Here is a 17,975-nt window from a genome sequence, read left to right as displayed (position 1 = left end):
AGCTGATCTTTTAGCAGGGACCTCAGGAGTTGGGCTGACCACAGAGCAAAGGGAAAGCAGCTTCTGATCCAACATATGGAGGGTCTACCTTTTCTCCCCCTGGGTCTCAGGGTCCCGAGCTGGATAAACTTGTTTTGATGGTGAAGATGGGTAGCTTCTCTAAGGCTCCCCTCAGCATGAGGTTGGAGACGTGCTTTGCCCCAGAGCAGAAACTTATCAGAATCCTTGGTTTAGAGCCTGAAAATGTAGATCTGTGCACGTGTGTGTATCTATTTGCTTATGGGAAAGGCCAACTTTGTGTGAGCTTTCAAAATGCCTGCTGACAACAGTCTTGTTTGGAGGATAAGCATCAGTGAAGCAGGACTCATGGACAGCATTTCCCAGAAAACGTGCCACAGATTCATTGCCTTTGTCAGAGGTGGCGGCATGTGTGAAAGCCGTGATGACACATGGGGCAGGGTTTGGTATTTGCTTAAAAATAGCTGAGGGTTTGGTTAACCACAGCAGAGCTGGGGTAAGGAGTGGTCCCTCCCCCTCATGTTGCCTCCCCAGATGATTCAGGGTGGTCCCAAACTCAGCATCAGAAAGCCAGATCTCTGCAGGACACCTGTTGTCAAGCAACAAGAATCATTTGACGTCAGTCATGGACAGTGACCAGAGAGGGCAGGGCAGAAAGGTGGAGCTCCAAGGCCTCAAGGAAGCTGCCACAGCCTCATGCACACAGCCTTATGCTAGAGCTCTGTCCCCGATGATCCAAAGAGGCATATGGTTGACAGATGCTATTTACAGCCAGGACTAAACCAACTCAAAGAAGCAAAATTCTGTGTAGTCCAGTCAGAAAGAAAACATTTAAAAACACCAGCAATCACCATGCTCATGCCATTTACATATTTGTGTTTGGAGTTCACTTCTGAAATTCACCTTTCCCTGTGGGCTGCCCTTTTGTTCAGCATTGTCCAAAGCTTGGCATTAGAAGGCAATTTCATGAGAGTAATTGTTGCCTGTTGCCCCTAGCCATGGAGAGGGATAAGAACACAGACAGAGGGGCTGGGTCCTACTCTCGAGAATGGGGGTTCTGGTCTCTGTGTTGCAATCCTTCAAGCAGAGGTTCTTCACCATCACTCCTCTGACTCCACCCAGGGCTCTGGTGGCCCAGTCAGCCTGCAGGAGTGGAAAGAGCAGGACTGGGACTGGGATACCCAGGGACCAGCTGGAACTCTGCTCTGTGACTACACAAGTCCCATTACATCTTTGTGTTTCAATTTCCTCAACTAAGAAAGAAAGGCAGGGACTGATGACCATGATGGCATTTGGTAGCTCAGGATGGAGCCTGCCGTCCCCCCATCCAATACTTTGTCTCCTCCTTGTATGAATGTCTGCCTGCCCAAAGCCCTCTGGGCAGAATGCATGTGTGCTAAGTCACTTCAGTTGTGTCTCACTCTTTGCGACACTCTGGACCATAGCCCATCAGGCTCCTCTATCTCTCTAGGCAGGAATACTGGAGTGGGTTGCTGTGCCCTCCTCCAGGGTCTCTTCCAAACCCAGGGATTGAATCCATATATCTTACGTCTACCTGCATTGACATGTGGGTTCTTTACCACTAGCACCACCCGGGAAGCCCAGGCACAATGATTCCCTGTAACAACTGGGGTGACTTTTAGAATTGTCTAGCATGTGACCTGATTCTCTTCTTATTGTGTCTCTCGGGAAAGGTCCAAGTATACAAATGTAGGGGCTGGGGGTTGGGAGAGGACTGAGGAGTTGGAAAGAGAGCCTTATACAGCATAATGTGCTCTCCCTGTGGGAAGAGGTGTCAGCTGATTAACCAAAATTGCGGAATTTTGCAAACTAATGTGTTTTGACTTTGGTATATTTCTAGCACTTTGTGTAATGTAGCTGATATGAAGAAGCAAACTTACAATACTTCAGTTTCATAGACTTGCAAATTATCATCTAAACCCACTTACTAATCCCTCTCCATGGTTTTCAAACTTTGAAGGATGTACAAGTGATCTAGGAAACTTCTTTAAAAGTTTAATAAGCAGAACAGTTTCCAGAATTCTCAGGGCTTCACTCTTTCACCTTCAGAATCTGAATGTACAGGATCTGACTGGTGCCTGTGGTCCAGCTTGAATCAGACTGATTTACCTGATGCCAATTCATGGGAATAATAACGTAGCAACTTTGAATCCACATGTGTGTTTCCTCATGTTAGGCTTAGACAAATAAGTCCAAGGGGATGTAAAATGATATAACCTTGCAAATGCAGACTCGAGTAATTCTGTGTGTGACCATGATTGGCAATTTTATTTCAATATGTCCATTAGTGTCCTCTGCAGTAGGTATTCCCCCAGGGGATTGTCACTCCACCCCTTGTTCTCCTCCTTCATATCTCTGTATCTTCCTCCATCTGACAGATGGAAATGCAGTTAAGGGTGAAGACCAAGAGACTAGTAGCTTTCCTTTTTCCTGGACCTTATCCTATTCATCTGGGAATGGGGGTAAATAAAATTCCTTCCCTTCAAGATTCTTGTTGTGAGTAAGTTTATGCATAGACTACAAGGAAATTGGCTGCAATCCAAGGCTTTAATCTGCCCATTTTGACTATTAGGGACCATTGCCAAGAAGCATCCATGATTTGAATTATGTCAATGCCAATGCAGAATGGCTCAAGAGAACCCATGTGGAAGGCTGGATCAGGCCCATGTGTGCAGAAAGGCTTAGTGCTCATTCTTCTTCTCTAGCATCACTTCTGCCTCACCAAGAGACAAAATGAGCCATTATCATTGAATTATGAGTTAGGGGATGAATGTGCAGTGGTGTTGGGATGGGGGAGAGAGGGCTCTAAAAAGTGAGGATCATTCCAGGTACCGCTTTCTGAATTAAGTACCGTAAAACTTGGCATTAGATTTGATAATTCTCTTTGTTCCATTAGGACACCTGGCAGGGATGTAGTGAATGATCATCTTATTTTGAGTTGATTAATTCCAAAAGCCTCAATTTATAAATGTCTGCACCAAAGAGCAAGCAGATAAAAGTGAGAATTGACAGATGGAGAATCAATCCTTTGATGTCAAGGACCAAATGGCCAAGTCCTTATAACTGGTTTTCCAATTGGCCCTGCCAGGCCTGGTGGAGCAGGGCACTGGGACTTTGAAGAGGAAAACTGGCCTGTTTTGCAGGCCCCCACCCAGGCTCGACTCACACCCAATCTCTGGGGACCTGTTGGAAAGGTCAGACTTGGAAACCACATAGACATAAGGTTGGGGTCTGTTTTAGACCTTTCTGGAAGTGAAGGTGGGTTCCTGGGTGGTTTATAATACAGTAACTTTTTAGAGAGATGAGAAGTTATGCAACTTTAATATACACACACAATCTGGAAACTATATCTAGGTTGGCAGAAGAAACTGCTGTCTCATCTTTGAGGGGTAGCCTGCCTGCACATCTGGAGGTTTTTAATTTCTTGCAAGGAATTCGTATTGGGTGCTTGAAAAAGCCATCTGTGCATTTTGTATGGGCCTTGTCTTCCCATCTAGACAAGAGCCTTCTTGAAGAACAGTGATTTTGTCAGATAACAGTTTACATCCTCCACTGTACTGAGCACAGTGCTTGCCAAAAAAATGGCGCTCTGTGATGTTTGAATTGATGCACAATAAACTTGCTGTCTCTTAGTGTCCCAGTGGGTCCGTGCAGATGCACCAAACAGATGACTAGGAGATGTCTTTGACTCTCTGTGTGAGCTGAATTCCCTGCGAAGCAGATACTGAGATGGAGTTAGAAGTGCAGGAGGCCTGTGGAGTGGAGGCTTAATGCCTGTAAAAGATACAAGGCGGGGAGAAACAGGATTGAACAGGGAAGGAATTCTGAGACCAATGCAGAGCCCACACCTATGAAAGGAAAAGTCGGGGAGGCAGGATGGAGCAATACAATGCAGATGTGACAGTGTCTTGAAAAATCCAAAAAGGAGCTCCTGAGAAAGAGATGGCCATTGCAGGAGTCCTGCCTTGGGCAGAAAGGAGCAGGCCCTAAGATCTCTGCTGTGTGCAGTCATGACTGAGCTCTGTCTGTGAGATCAGTATTTTTTCAGCACAAAGGCAGAGTAACAGACCCAGGAGGGCCAATAGTTGGAGGCTGTTAGCTGCCTGCACTTATAGCTGAATCCTTCCTTGAAGAGAGGTCCAGACATATAGACCTCCACAGCTGCACTTTTTCTCCCTTATTTCTCTATCTTGCCCCGTTCTACCCATCCAGACCAAATTCATCACCAACTGCCATTACATTTATCTTGAAGGTAGTTTTCAGTTTGGTTTATTTCTCCATGTATCTTCCAATAGCCCAAGTAACATCCTCTCCTTTAAGCTCATGGCCAATTTCATAAGCATGTGACCAGTCACATAGGGACCCACACTCTAAAGGACATTTCACTTAGGTTTTAATGCCCAACATTAGCCATCTTGAAGTTCTTAGCTATAATTTTACATTTGAATTTGTATCTTGTAAGTGAAGTCAAATGGTACAGTGGGGCAGGTGCTGGCGGCTTGGAGTCTTGGCTCACACATAAACCCAACTCCTGCTGCCTCCCCCACATCCTCAAATAATTATTGGCTACTCACTCCCCTGTGCCTGGCACCCCAGACCCTGCCTGGTCTCTTCATCCCTTCTACCTCTGATAGGGACCCTTTGGGGAGGTTTGGGACTGAATATGAGATCTTGAGACAGGAAATGAAGATGCTCATTCCTATGCAGGACTGGCAGTGCCAAGGTGCATTTGGCAGGTGACTCAGTGAGAGCGAGTCCACTCACCCCCAGTCTATGACCTAGCATGTCCTGGCATGGAGGGTGCCGTACTTTTGAAGGTCACCTTTTGCTATGAGTTGGGAGGCAGGCCCGTGAACAGGGGAGATACCTGGCTCATTCCCCAACTCCTAGCTGGAGCTTAGCGCTTTAGTCTGGAAGATGGCAGGACATGACCCCCAGGTGCCTGTGAGGGTCACATCATGCTATTTCCATGCCCAAGGGAACATGACAACAAATAAAAACCCCAGCACAGGTTAAGAGAGAGAGAGACTGCAGAAGAAAGGAAACAGCTTTATACCTTTAAAACCATTTTCTGTTGTTGCTGTGGTGGTTGTTTAGTCACTAAGTCATGTCTGACTGTGACCCTACAGACTGCAGCACACCAGCCCTCCTTGTCCCTCACTGTCTCCTGAAGTTTGCCCAAGTTCATGTTCACTGAGTTGGTGATGCCATCCAACCATCCCATCCTCTCTTGTCCTCTTCTTCTCTTACTCTTAATCTTTCCTAGCATCAGGGTCTTTTCCAATGAGTCAGCTCTTCTCATCAGGTGGCCAAAGTATTGGAGCTTCAGCTTTAGCATCAGTCCTTCCAATGAGTATTCAGGGTTGATATCCCTTTGGATTGACTGGTTTGATCCCCGTGCTGTCCAAGGGATTCTCAAGAATCTTCTCCAGCACCACAATTCAAAAGCATCAATTTTTCAGTGCTCAGCCTTCTTTATGGTCCAACTCTCACATCTGCATTCTGAAAAGAACTCTTTATAAAAACTCTCATATTTTAAAAAGAACTTTTATCCTTCTTTGTGAACAAAGGGCTTCACTGTGTCATTTTGCACTGATTCTTACAAATGAAGTAGCCAGTCCTGCCTGGACCACTGCAGTAACATCCTAGTTGTCTTATGACACCCACCCAGGCTCCCTCCAACCTGTTCTCCACATCAGAGTCAGTGCCTCAAACCCAAATTTGATTAGGTTACCACCTCTCCCAGTCAGAGCCCTTGACTAGCTCCCCAGGGTCACAGGGTGGAGTCCTGTGGGGCCTGCAGTGGATACTAGCCCTGCTCGGCACAGTTACTACACTGGGGCTGTTCCTCTCCCCACCAACTGTGCCCGGCTTGCTCTTTCCCAGGCAGTGCTGTTGGATTGCCAGGAGCGCCCTGAACCACTTGCTGTGAAGAATCAATAGTTCAGCTCCCCTCTTCTCCCTGGCAGTGGGGCAGACCTGAAGTATGTTGTATGTCGTCTCTTGGAGGTCCTTGTTGAACTGGGCTCACGTTATTGCTTTCCTTCCTTCCCTCTCTCTTTCCTCCTTCCTCACTGAGTGCTCTGGAATCATTAATTAACATACCCAAACCCCATGTTTGTCTCAAAAATCAGTTTCTCAGGAACCCAAACTAGACCAGTTCCATCTACCCTCTAGTCTCACAGCCCTGCTCTCCTTCTGCACCTTTGAGTTTGCTGACCATGCTGTGTTCCTTCCCTCCATGGCTGCTCTACAGGCTATTCTTTTTGAAATGCTTGCTGCCCATTCTCTGTTTCATGGTAGGTTTGATGCTCTGCTTCTTTTTTTTTTTTGACAGCTTAGCTTGGTTTATGAATTTGTATTAATTATTAATACAATTATTTATTAATTTTGTATTAATTTATTAATTTCATTAATACTGTCTTTTTCATTTTCATTATTAATACTATTTTGAAAGTTTTTTTTTTTTTTACTTTACAATATTGAATTGGTTTTGCCATACATCAACATGAACCCGCCACAGGTGTACATGTGTTCCCCATCCTGAACCCCCCTCCCTCCTCCCTCCCCATACCATCCCTCTGGGTCATCCCAGTGCACCAGCCCCAAGCATCCTGTACCCTGCATCGAACCTGGACTGGTGATTCATTTCTTATATGATATTATACATGTTTCAATGTCATTCTCCTGAATCTCCCCACCCTCTCCCTCTCCCACAGAGTCCAAAAGACTGTTCTATGCATCTGTGTCTTTTTTGATGACTCGCATACAGGGTTGTCGTTACCATCTTTCTAAATTCCATTTATATGCGTTAGTATACTGTATTGGTGTTTTTCTTTCTGGCTTACTTCACTCTGTATAATAAGCTCCAGTTTCATCCACCTCATTAGAACTGATTCATATGTATTCTTTTTAATGGCTGAGTAATATTCCATTGTGTATATGTACCACAGCTTTCTTATCCATTCATCTGCTGATGGACATCTAGGTTGCTTCCATGTCCTGGCTATTATAAACAGTGCTGCGATGAACATTGGGGTACACGTGTCTCTTTCAATTATGGTTTCCTCAGTGTGTATGCCCAGAAGTGGGATTGCTGGGTCATAAGGCAGTTCTATTTCCAGTTTTGTAAGGAATCTCCACACTGTTCTCCATAGTGGCTGTACTTGTTTGCATTCCCACCAACAGTGTAAGGGGGTTCCCTTTTCTCCACACCCTCTCCAGCATTTATTGCTTGCAGACTTTTGGATCACAGCCATTCTGACTGGTGTGAAATGGTACCTCATAGTGGTTTTGATTTGCATTTCTCTGATAACGAGTGATGTTGAGCATCTTTTCATGTGTTTGTTAGCCATCTGTATGTCTTCTTTGGAGAAATTTCTGTTTAGTTCTTTGGCCCATTTTTTGATTGGGTTGTTTATTTTTCTGGAATTGAGCTGCAGGAGTTGCTTGTATATTTTTGAGATTGTCAGTTGCTTCATTTGCTATTATTTTCTCCCATTCTGAAGGCTGTCTTTTCACCTTGCTTATAGTTTCTTTTGTTGTGCAGAAGCTTTTAAGTTTAATTAGGTCCCATTTGTTTATTTTTGCTTTTATTTCCAATATTCTGGGAGGTGGGTCATAGAGGATCCTGCTGTGATTTATGTTAGAGAGTATTTTACCTATGTTCTCCTCTAGGAGTTTTATAGTTTCTGGTCTTACATTTAGATCTTTAATCCATTTTGAGTTTATCTTTGTGTGTGGTGTTAGAAAGTGTTCTAGTTTCATTCTTTTACAAGTGGTTGACCAGTTTTCCCAGCACCACTTGTTAAAGAGAATGTCTTTTCTCCATTGTATATTCTTGCCTCCTTTGTCAAAGATAAGGTGTCCATATGTGCGTGGATTTATCTCTGGGCTTTGTATTTTGTTCCATTGATCTATATTTCTGTCTTTGTGCCAGTACCATACTGTCTAGATGACTGTGGCTTTGTAGTAGAGCCTGAAGTCAGGCAGGTTGATTCCTCCAGTTCCACTCTTCTTTCTTAATATTGCTTTGACTATTCGAGGCTTTGACTATTTGAGGTAGTCTAAAATCTTCTTAAGAGGAACATTCATGTCCCTTATTGCTTTCCATTTTTTTTTCTTCAAAGCCTAGGTCATTGTTGGTACCCTGGAAATATTTACTAAGAGCCAAATGAATTCAAAGATATCTTAAAATTGTGACAAGACCACTCACCTCTGATAAGAATACTGCATCATTTAAGCTGTGTGACCCTGAGCAAGTTCCTCATATTCTCTGAGCCTCAATCTCCTCATGTGAAATTGGAGGTAAAAATAGCCCATATGGTTTAGGGTTCTTGTAAGAATTAGACAAGGTAATGCAGATAAAGTGCTTAGAAAGGCTGACACACAATAAGTGCTAAATAAAATGTTAGGTTTGTTTCTATTTGTACAGTTTGTGAAGATTAAGGATTACCTAGAAGGATGGTTATGCGGCAGAGAACAGAACCTATGAGAAAAGGTAAAAAGGATGGAATCAGGGTACCTGGGGAAAAGAAAGATGAGGGATTATGAAGTACCACATCAAGAATAAATAGGAGTCCGCAGGAAATTATGATGGGCTCTAGTTTTCCAATCTTCACCCAATATGGGATATGAGGAAATTTTAATAAATAGCAACATGTTAGATGTGTCAGTTGTCAGGGGCCCAAGTTTAATGCTGTCTCCGACTCACTTCCTAACCATCATCTTGATGACTTGGCCACAGTTACTCTACACATTAGTGTCTCTGTGTTGCAAGAGGTTTATAATGTGTCACTAAAAACTGAAATTGGTTTCTATTCTGTTACAGTCGGCCAATGGCATACTCTGTCTTTGCGTGTTTTCTGTTTCATGTGTTCTCCAGATGAGCAATTAACATTCCAATGTGCATTTCAGTACTTTTTCAAAGAGGAGGAAATGTAAGACAGTGGAACATGCTTGTGACATGAATTTTCTGATAGAATTAAAACGAGGTGAGTGAACAATTGCCTAGGCTTAAATTTCTACAGCCTGAACCTTATTTCATTTTTACCCATGTATTTCAGTTGTGCATTTATTTAATATACATTATATTTATTTTTTGTATTTGAACATTTAATATTTATATCCTACTATATGTGTACTTATTAATTATTCAGACATTTAGTGACTATTTATTAAGCATCTTCTAGGTGGAAGGGGTGATGTAAAGATTCAGGGAAGAATTGGAGATGTTCATTCTGATCAGAGTGAAGAATTTAGAGCACAGACAATTGCTCCCTTGATTAGGTGTTATTAAGCATTTGCTCTGTTCCAGGCATCTTCTAGGACTGGTGATATAGTCTTCAAAAAGTGTGGTTTTTCTTGGAGCTTGCAGTATATAATTTTAGATTATATATGGGGTGTGTGTATGTATGCTCATTTGCTCAGTCATGTCCAACTCTTTGAGGTCCCATGGACTGTAACCTGTCAGGCTTCTCTGTCCATGTGATTCTCCAGGCAAGGATACTGGAGTGGGTTGCCATTTCCTCCTCCGGGGATCTTCTCTACTCAGGGATAGAACTTGCATCTACTGCATCAGCAGGCAGGTGCTTTACCACTGGCGCCATCCACCTAGGAAGACCAGACTATATGTGGTAAATTCCATGGAAAGAGGATTACCAAAGCACTCGTCAGATTTAGAAAGGAAAGAGCACATCCATCCAGGAAACTTCAAAGGAGGAGGTGGGTCTTAGAGAAAAGATAGGAGTCTGCCAGCAGACTGAAAGTCCTGAGCTTGCCAGGTGGAGAGAGAGCACAGAGGGGATAAGATTCTCAATTCCGCCATGCAATTCTCTGATGATCCTGAGGGTCCTACAATTCAACTCAATGTTGACATTATTAGGCCCACAATTTAAGGGCTCAATACCACGAGACTGCTGCCACTACAGATGCCAATAGCAAGTCCAGGCTGTTACCTGTGCTTCTGACCAACCAGTGATAGGTCAGGAGTTCCTCTGAGTTCCTCCTTGGGTTTGATTGCTTTGCTAAATAGTCTCACAGAACTCAGGAAAGCCCTTGACTCACTAGATTACTGATTTATTACAAAGAATAGTAAAGGATATGAAAAAACAGCCAGATGAAAGGATACATAGAGTACGGTCCAAAGCAGAGGATCTTTTGTCCTGTGGGATTTAGGCCCAGCAAGGTAGTGCGTGGAGGTGTTCTCTTTCTCCATTTTGGAAGCTCTCCGAACCCCATCCTTTTCTGGGCTTTTATGAAAGCTTCATTACCCGGTCAGGACTGATTTAGTCATTGGCCATTGGCTATTGATTCCAACTCCAGCCAATCAATCCTTGATGTCTCTGCAGGTCACTGGGAAAAGATGGAAACTTCTAATTTTCTCACTGCAAGGTTGGGTCCCCAGGCAATCAGACCCCATCCTTAGGTGTTTTCCAAAAGTCACCTTGGACAACAAAAGACAGCTTGAGTGTTCTTTTCACTTGGAAAACTCCTAGAGTTTTTGGAGCCTGGTGCCAGGAGCAAGATCAAAAACTATATATATATATATTTATATATCACAGAAAGCTGGAGGGTTTGAACCCATGAGCCACCATCTAGGTCATTGTAACTCATCTATTGAAGAGTTGACTGTAAAAAAAAAAAAACAAAACACACAAAACAAAGGAGTGAAGAGAAAGCATAGTGCAGAGTCTCTCAACCTCTGCTCTATTGACTCTATTGACATGGGCTGGATAATTTTTTGTTGTAGCGGGCTGTCTTGGGCACTGTAGAATGTTTAGCAGCAGATGCCAGTAAATAGCCTTCTCACAGTAGTTAAATATCTACAGATATGTTCCACTACAACCCCCTGCGCCCCAGCTTGAGGATCACCAGAATAGACTGAGATCAGGTTGTGGGGGCCCTTAACTACCATGGTAAGAAGGACTGATTTTAATTGGCTATAAAGGGCCCCAACAATATCAACTAAAGAACTGAGTTGTTGGGTTTGTGTATCAGATTGAAATTAGGAGACACTGAAAGGATGGTGAGGAGGTTATTGAGAAGAGCTGGTAGGAAGGGATTCACAAAGTCATAAAAGAGAAAAAAAAAAAAAAAACAAGATGGTACAAATTATGTTACTTGTCTACTGTTCCTCCGTTGTGTCCAAGTATTTTGCATCTGTTGTTTATTCTTCTGATTGTTGAATGCTAAAATTTGCTTTTTGAGGAGAAATACTACATAATGTTGTAAAGGTAACCTGGAATCATTTCTTTATTTTAGGTGGGGCAGCTTTTTTGTTGTTGTTTAAAATTATTTAATTGGAGGCTAATTACTTTACAATATTGTGGTGGTTTTTGCCATACATTGACATGAATCAGCCATGGTATACATGTGTCCCCTCATCCTGACTCCAAATCCCGCTGCCCTTCCCACCCCATCCCTCTGCATTGTCCCAGAGCACCGGCTTTGCGTGCCCTGCTTCATGCATCAAACTTGCACCGGTCATCTATTTTATATATAGTAACATACATGTTTCAATGCTGTTCTCTCAAATCATCCCACCCTCTCTTTCTCTCACATAGTCCAAAAGTCTGTTTTTTACATCTATGTCTCTTTTGCTGTCTTGCATATAGGGTCATAGGGACACTTCTTCCTTGGGAAAGTGAAGGACAGAAAACTGTATAATCATCCGGCTTGTCTTGGGATACTAGGAAATTGAAAAGCAAGTGATTTAGTCCCTTCTGGGCTCCCTGGTGGTAATTTTATGCTGGCAAGACCTGAAAAGATGTGCCTATCCCTAAAACTGTAAATTCAGCCATCTTTATAGAAAACTCAGGAAGTGAAACTCTCCATCCATTCTATGGTATATGGTATCTCTGTGTGTGTTTGCACAATTCCTTCCTCAGACCTTATACAATTAGGGCTTGAACTGACTCTCTTTACCCCTGAGTTCTCTGTCTCAGAGGGGTGGTAAGCAGGAAATATGGAAACCTGGTGGTTTCCAAGCCCAGTATTTTTGCTGATACACTGCAGGATATTGGGCAAAACATTTAGCCTCTCTGTGCCCCTGCTTTAGGTCATTGAGAATGAGGAAGCAAGATTCCATGAAGCATTTAACTTTTTAAATTGGTTGTGGTCAAAGAGATTGAGTATTCTGGCTACTTGACACCCCCTTAGTAGTTCTCCCATTTCTAAGTCATGATCAAACTTTGATTTGTGATGGAATCAACAGTCACGTAGTGCCTATCTGTGGCTTGACCACAAGTCTGATCTTGAACTTGGACATGAAGGCCTAAATCTTAGGCTTTCATGAGATTTTTCCAAGTCTTTCCTGAGACTCTGCTTTTGGGGAACAAGGTGCATGATGTCAGAAAAAAAGAAAACACTGAACAATCTGGAGGACAGAGTCAGCTTCTAGAACTTAAAAGCAGCTTGCTTTGTTTTACACTTTGGGAAGGACTTCTCTGGTGGCTCAGACTACAATGTGGGAGACCCAGGTTCAATCCCTGGGTCGGGAAGATGCTCTGGAGAAGGAAATGGCAACCCACTCCAGTACTCTTGCCTGGTGGATGGAGGAGCATTGTAGGCTACAGTCCATGGGGTCTCAAAGAGTCGGACACGACTGAGCAACTTCACTCACTTGGGGAGGGTGGTTAACTCAACATATAATGTTTACGTGTTTCCTAAGTGCCAACAACTGAGCAATCCACAGAACAAAGAAAGCACATGAAATTTCTATTGTCATGGAAGTTACTTCTAGTGGGAGGAGACAGATAATGAATATTTGTGGGGTTTTTTGGTGGCAATAGGTGATAATAAATAAATTACAGTAGAGGAGCAAGGATGATGAGAAGGCTCAATCTTTTAGAAAGGGTGGTCAGAGGAGGCATTTCTTTCTTTCTTTTTTTAGTTAATTGGGCTGCCCTGGGTCTTAGTTGTGGCACGTGGGATCTTTGATCTTCATTGCATCATGCGGGCTGTTTTAGTTGTAGCATGTGGGATTTAGCTCTCTGACTAGGGGTGGAACCTAGACTCCCTGCATTGAGAGCTCAGAGTCTTAGCCCCTGGACCACCAGGGAAGTCCCAGAAGAGGCATTTCTGATAAGGTGTTGTTTGAGCAGTGACCCGAAAGCAGTAGAGAAGGAATGCCACAGTCATGGGGGAAGAGCACCCAGGGAGAGATGCAGAGAAAGCCAAGTGTGTTTACAGAGCACAGGAGGCCTTTGCTTGGGGCTCAGTGGCCATGAACCGGTTGACCAACATCCTGAGATGCTGGGATACAGGCAAAGGGGCCCAGTGATATAGCTGTGCCTTTTTGCTTTTTCCATTCCCTCCTCAAAAATGCACAAAAACACCAGTTGCCCTATAGCCCACTGGAAAAAGTTAAGTGGTTCTTCTAGATAGATCAACCAATTTGAAATGAAAAATTAATGGAGGAAATTATGAATGATGTATCTTTGTACCTACTAGAGAGGGAGCCACTACAAGTGGATTGGGGGTGAAGAACTGGTGACTGAAAGACATTTGAGATTTGTGGTTACCATCTGTGAATATTAGTGCCAAGACCCTGTGAGGCTTCAGAGGGCCCACTAGGCCCACAGACTCTGGAGAAGGTTGACAGTAGGTAACACGTGTCTCCGGAGAAGGCGATGGCACCCCACTCCAGTACTCTTGCCTGGAAAACCCCATGGATGGAGGAGCCTGGTGGGCTGCAGTCCGTGGGGTCGCAAAGAGTTGGACACGACTGAGCAACTTCACTTTCACTTTTCACTTTCATGCATTGGAGGAGGAAATGGCAACCCACTCCAGTGTTCTTGCCTGGAGAATCCCAGGGATGGGGGAGCCTGGTGGGCTGCCGTCTATGGGGTCGCACAGAGTCGGACACAACTGAAGCGACTTAGCAGCAGCAGCAGCAGCAGGAACATGTGTCTCCAAGTCCATGATGTGTAATTTCCTCTTAGAGCAGGGGGCCGTGTCTTCATTTACTGGCACCTCTCAATACACAGTACTAGACAGATCATCAGCACATATTCAGTGTTTATTGAATGAATGTGTTGTAGTAATTGTATTACAGACTCAGGAATCTGGGGAAGCGGGGGGAATTTGGGGAGCTTCAGGTTCTGGCTTTTGCTTATTAAAGTATGACATTGCTTGAAGGCCAATATGAAAAGTATCTTCTAAACTCATGTCAGGATGGACTCAGTAGTCATAAACCAAACATTTACTATAAACTGAGATTTTGTCCTGAAGAGGATTTGTTACCAGAGTTGCAGTAGTCACAGGATTCTGATCTCATATCAACAATGACTTTTTGATGATCACATTCATGGAACATCTGTATCCTTGCCAAAACTGAGAAACACATTAGAGACCATGGTTTACTCCTGTGCTTGTATAGCCTGTAAGATCTCACTGTCTGGTGGAATATTCTAGTTGCCTTTCTTGGGAGATGACTGTGTATTTTACACTTATCAATCTCTCTTGGAAGATGTCAAGTGAAGGGCATTCCACAAAATCACTTGGAAAAAGTCAGAAAATAATGAAAAAAGTGAAAGTGTTAGTTGCTCAGTTGTGTCCAACTCTTTGTGACCCCATGGACTGTAGCCTGCCAGGCTCCTCCATCCATGGAATTTTCCAGGCAAGAATACTGGAGTGGGTTGCCATTCCCTTCTTCAGGGGATCTTTCCAACCTAGGGATCTAACCCAGGTTTCCTGCATTGCAGGCAGATTCTTTACCATCTGAGCCACCACAGAAGCCTTCTTTATTTATACTAGCTCTTCTTTATTGTCCGTAATTCCTCATGCTGTAATTACACTCTCATCATCATTATCACCACTACTAATGCCGTTTTGATTTTTTTAATTGTTTATAGTAACCTTTAGTTACTTTTCTTCCAGATATATCACTGAATATCCTCTTCATTGGGTAAGTTAATTGATTGCTGGTTTTGTTTCAGGAATTCAAAATTTGAATCCTTGGTTTAAATTTTGTCTATAGGAGTAATAGTCCATATGGTCATACAGAACTGACACTGCAGTTCTCCATTGTTCTGCAAAAATTACATCGCACTTGTTTGTTATTGTCTGAAATCTCCTACATGTTTTGTGAACTTGGGCATGTTACTTAGCCTCTCTGAACCTTATTTTTGTCATATGTAAAATGGGGAAAATAATAGTAACCATGTCAGAAATTGTCGTTAAAATTGGCTGAGATGGTATATGCATACCTCCTAGCCCTGTATCTGGCACAAATCTGAGGTTCGATAATCATGATCTGGAATCATTAGCTATGATAATAAATAGAACTGGAAAAAAGAAGGTAATATACAGTATACATATATTATTTACACTTCTTAAATGTGCATGAATTCAAAGAACTCCTAAGTAGAAAAGGTTTCCAGAAATAGGATTAATCTCCACATTATTGGACCAGGGCTGGCAACTTAGCTTAGTGAATTATGAAGGCTTCTAAACATCTACAATGGGGGAGACCTGGGTTTGATTCCTGGGTTGGGAAGATCCCCTAGAGGAGGGCATGGCAACCCACTCCAATATTCTTGCCTGGAGAATCCCCATGGACAGAGGAGCCTGGCAGGCTATAGCCCATGGGGTCACAATGAGTCAGACACGACTGAGCGACTAAGCACAGCCATGGCACAAACACTCCTCATATTTAATATCCCAGTTACTCTGTTAGTCTTCCCTTAGCATTATCACCAAGGTTTTGGTTTTTAAAGTCTACATAAGACAATCTCTAGGTCCATCCATGTCACTGCAAATGGCATTAGTTTTTCTTTTTCATGGCTGAGTAATATTCCATTATATCATACTGAGTGAAGTCAGACAGAGAAAGATAAATATCATGATACTGCCTATATGCGGAATTCAAAAAAATTGTACAAATGAACCTATTTGCAAAACATAAATATTCACAGATGTAGAAAACAGACTTACATTACCAAGGGGGAAAGAGGTGGAAGGATAAATTGGGAGACTGGGATTGACATATACACACTGTTGCTGCTGCTGTTGCTAAGTCGCTTCAGTCGTGTCCAACTCTGTGCGACCCCACAGATGGCAGCCCACCAGGCTCCACCGTCCCTGGGATTCTCCAGGCAAGAACACTGGAGTGGGTTGTCATTTCCTTCTCCAATGTATGAAGGTGAAAAGTGAAAGTGAAGTCGCTCAGTCATGTCTGACTCCTAGTGACCCCATGGACTGCAGCCCACCAGGCTCCTCCATCCATGGGATTTTCCAGGCAAGAGTACTGGAGTGGGTTGCCATTGCCTTCTCTGCATATACACACTACTATATATAAAATAGAAAACTAATAAGGACCTACTTATAGCTCAGGGAACTCTACCCAATACTCTGTAATGACCTATATGGGAATATAATCTAAAAAAGAGTGGTTATATATGTATGTATAACTGATTCACTTTGCTGTACAGCAGAAAGCAACACAACATTGTAAATCAAATGTACTCCAATAAAAAGTAATTTTAAAAAGTCATCATAAGGAGAAATCTCTGCAACTATAATTAGATGGCTGTATTGGATAATTTAAAGACCTCACTTAACTCTGAGATTCCATGACCCTCAACCCTTACATGGTACCTGTAGTTGGTATAGTGAATCATACCTATCACTGTAGTCATTTTATAGCAGAGCATATTGACATGTAGAGAGAAAATAGTCTTGCAGTTTAAGTTCACGCACTTCATAGGTGGTATTCACATTCAGATTTGCCTGACAATAATGATTTCTGTAAACACTATGTTACATTGTCCATAACAGAAGAAATTTTAACCCCTCAAAAATATGCAAATTTTATTTTAGACTATCAATACAGTATCATTATAAAATAATGGAGATTTAAAATGAAGCACCAAACATTTTATATACTATTTGAGGGTATGGATGGGGCCTCCCAGGTGGCACTGGTGGTAAAGAACCCACCTACCAATGCAGGAGACATAAGGAACATGAGTTTGATTCCTGGGTAAGGAAGATCCCCTGGAGAAGCACACGCCAACCCACTCAAGTATTCTTTCCTGGGAAATTCCATGGACAGAGGAGCCTGGTGACTTGCAGTCCATAGGGCTGCAAAGAGTTGGACAAGAGTGAAGTGACTTAGCACACATGCATGGGGTATGGGTACATTCAGTTTAGTTCAGTCGCTCAGTTGTGTCCGACTCTTTGTGATCCCATGAATTACAGCACGCCAGGCCTCCCTGTCCATCACCAACTCCCAGAGTTCACTCAGACTCACGTCCATCGAGTCGGTGATGCCATCCAGCCATCTCATCCTCTGTCATCCCCTTCTCCTCCTGACCCCAATCCCTCCCAGCATCAGAGTCTTTTCCAATGAGTCAACTCTTCGCATGAGGTGGCCAAAGTACTGGAGTTTCAGCTTTAGCATTATTCCTTCCAAAGAAATCCCAGGGCTGATCTCCTTCAGAACGGACCGGTTGGACCTCCTTGCAGTCCAAGGGACTCTCAAGAGTCTTTTCCAACACCACAGTTCAAAAGCATCAATTCTTCGGCGCTCAGCCTCCTTCACAATCCAACTCTCACATCCATACATGACCACAGGAAAAACCATAGCCTTGACTAGACGGATCTTTGTTGGCAAAGTAATGTCTCTGCTTTTCAATATAATCTATCTAGGTTGGTCATAAGTTTCTTTCCAAGGAGTAAGTGTCTTTTAATTTCATGGCTGCAGTCACCATCTGCACTGATTTTGGAGCCCAGAAAAATAAAGTCTGACACTGTTTCCACTGTTTCCCCATCTATTTCCCATGAAGTGATGGGACCAGATGCCATGATCTTCATTTTCTGAATGTTGAGCTTTAAACCAACTTTTTCACTCTCCACTTTCACTTTCATCAAGAGGCTCTTTTGTTCCTCTTCACTTTCTGCCATAAGGGTGGTGTCATCTGCATATCTGAGGT

Source organism: Bos indicus x Bos taurus, chromosome 10, assembly GCF_003369695.1.
Source record: "Bos indicus x Bos taurus breed Angus x Brahman F1 hybrid chromosome 10, Bos_hybrid_MaternalHap_v2.0, whole genome shotgun sequence".
Taxonomy (NCBI): domain Eukaryota; kingdom Metazoa; phylum Chordata; class Mammalia; order Artiodactyla; family Bovidae; genus Bos; species Bos indicus x Bos taurus.
Note: the sequence above shows the minus strand (reverse complement) of the source record.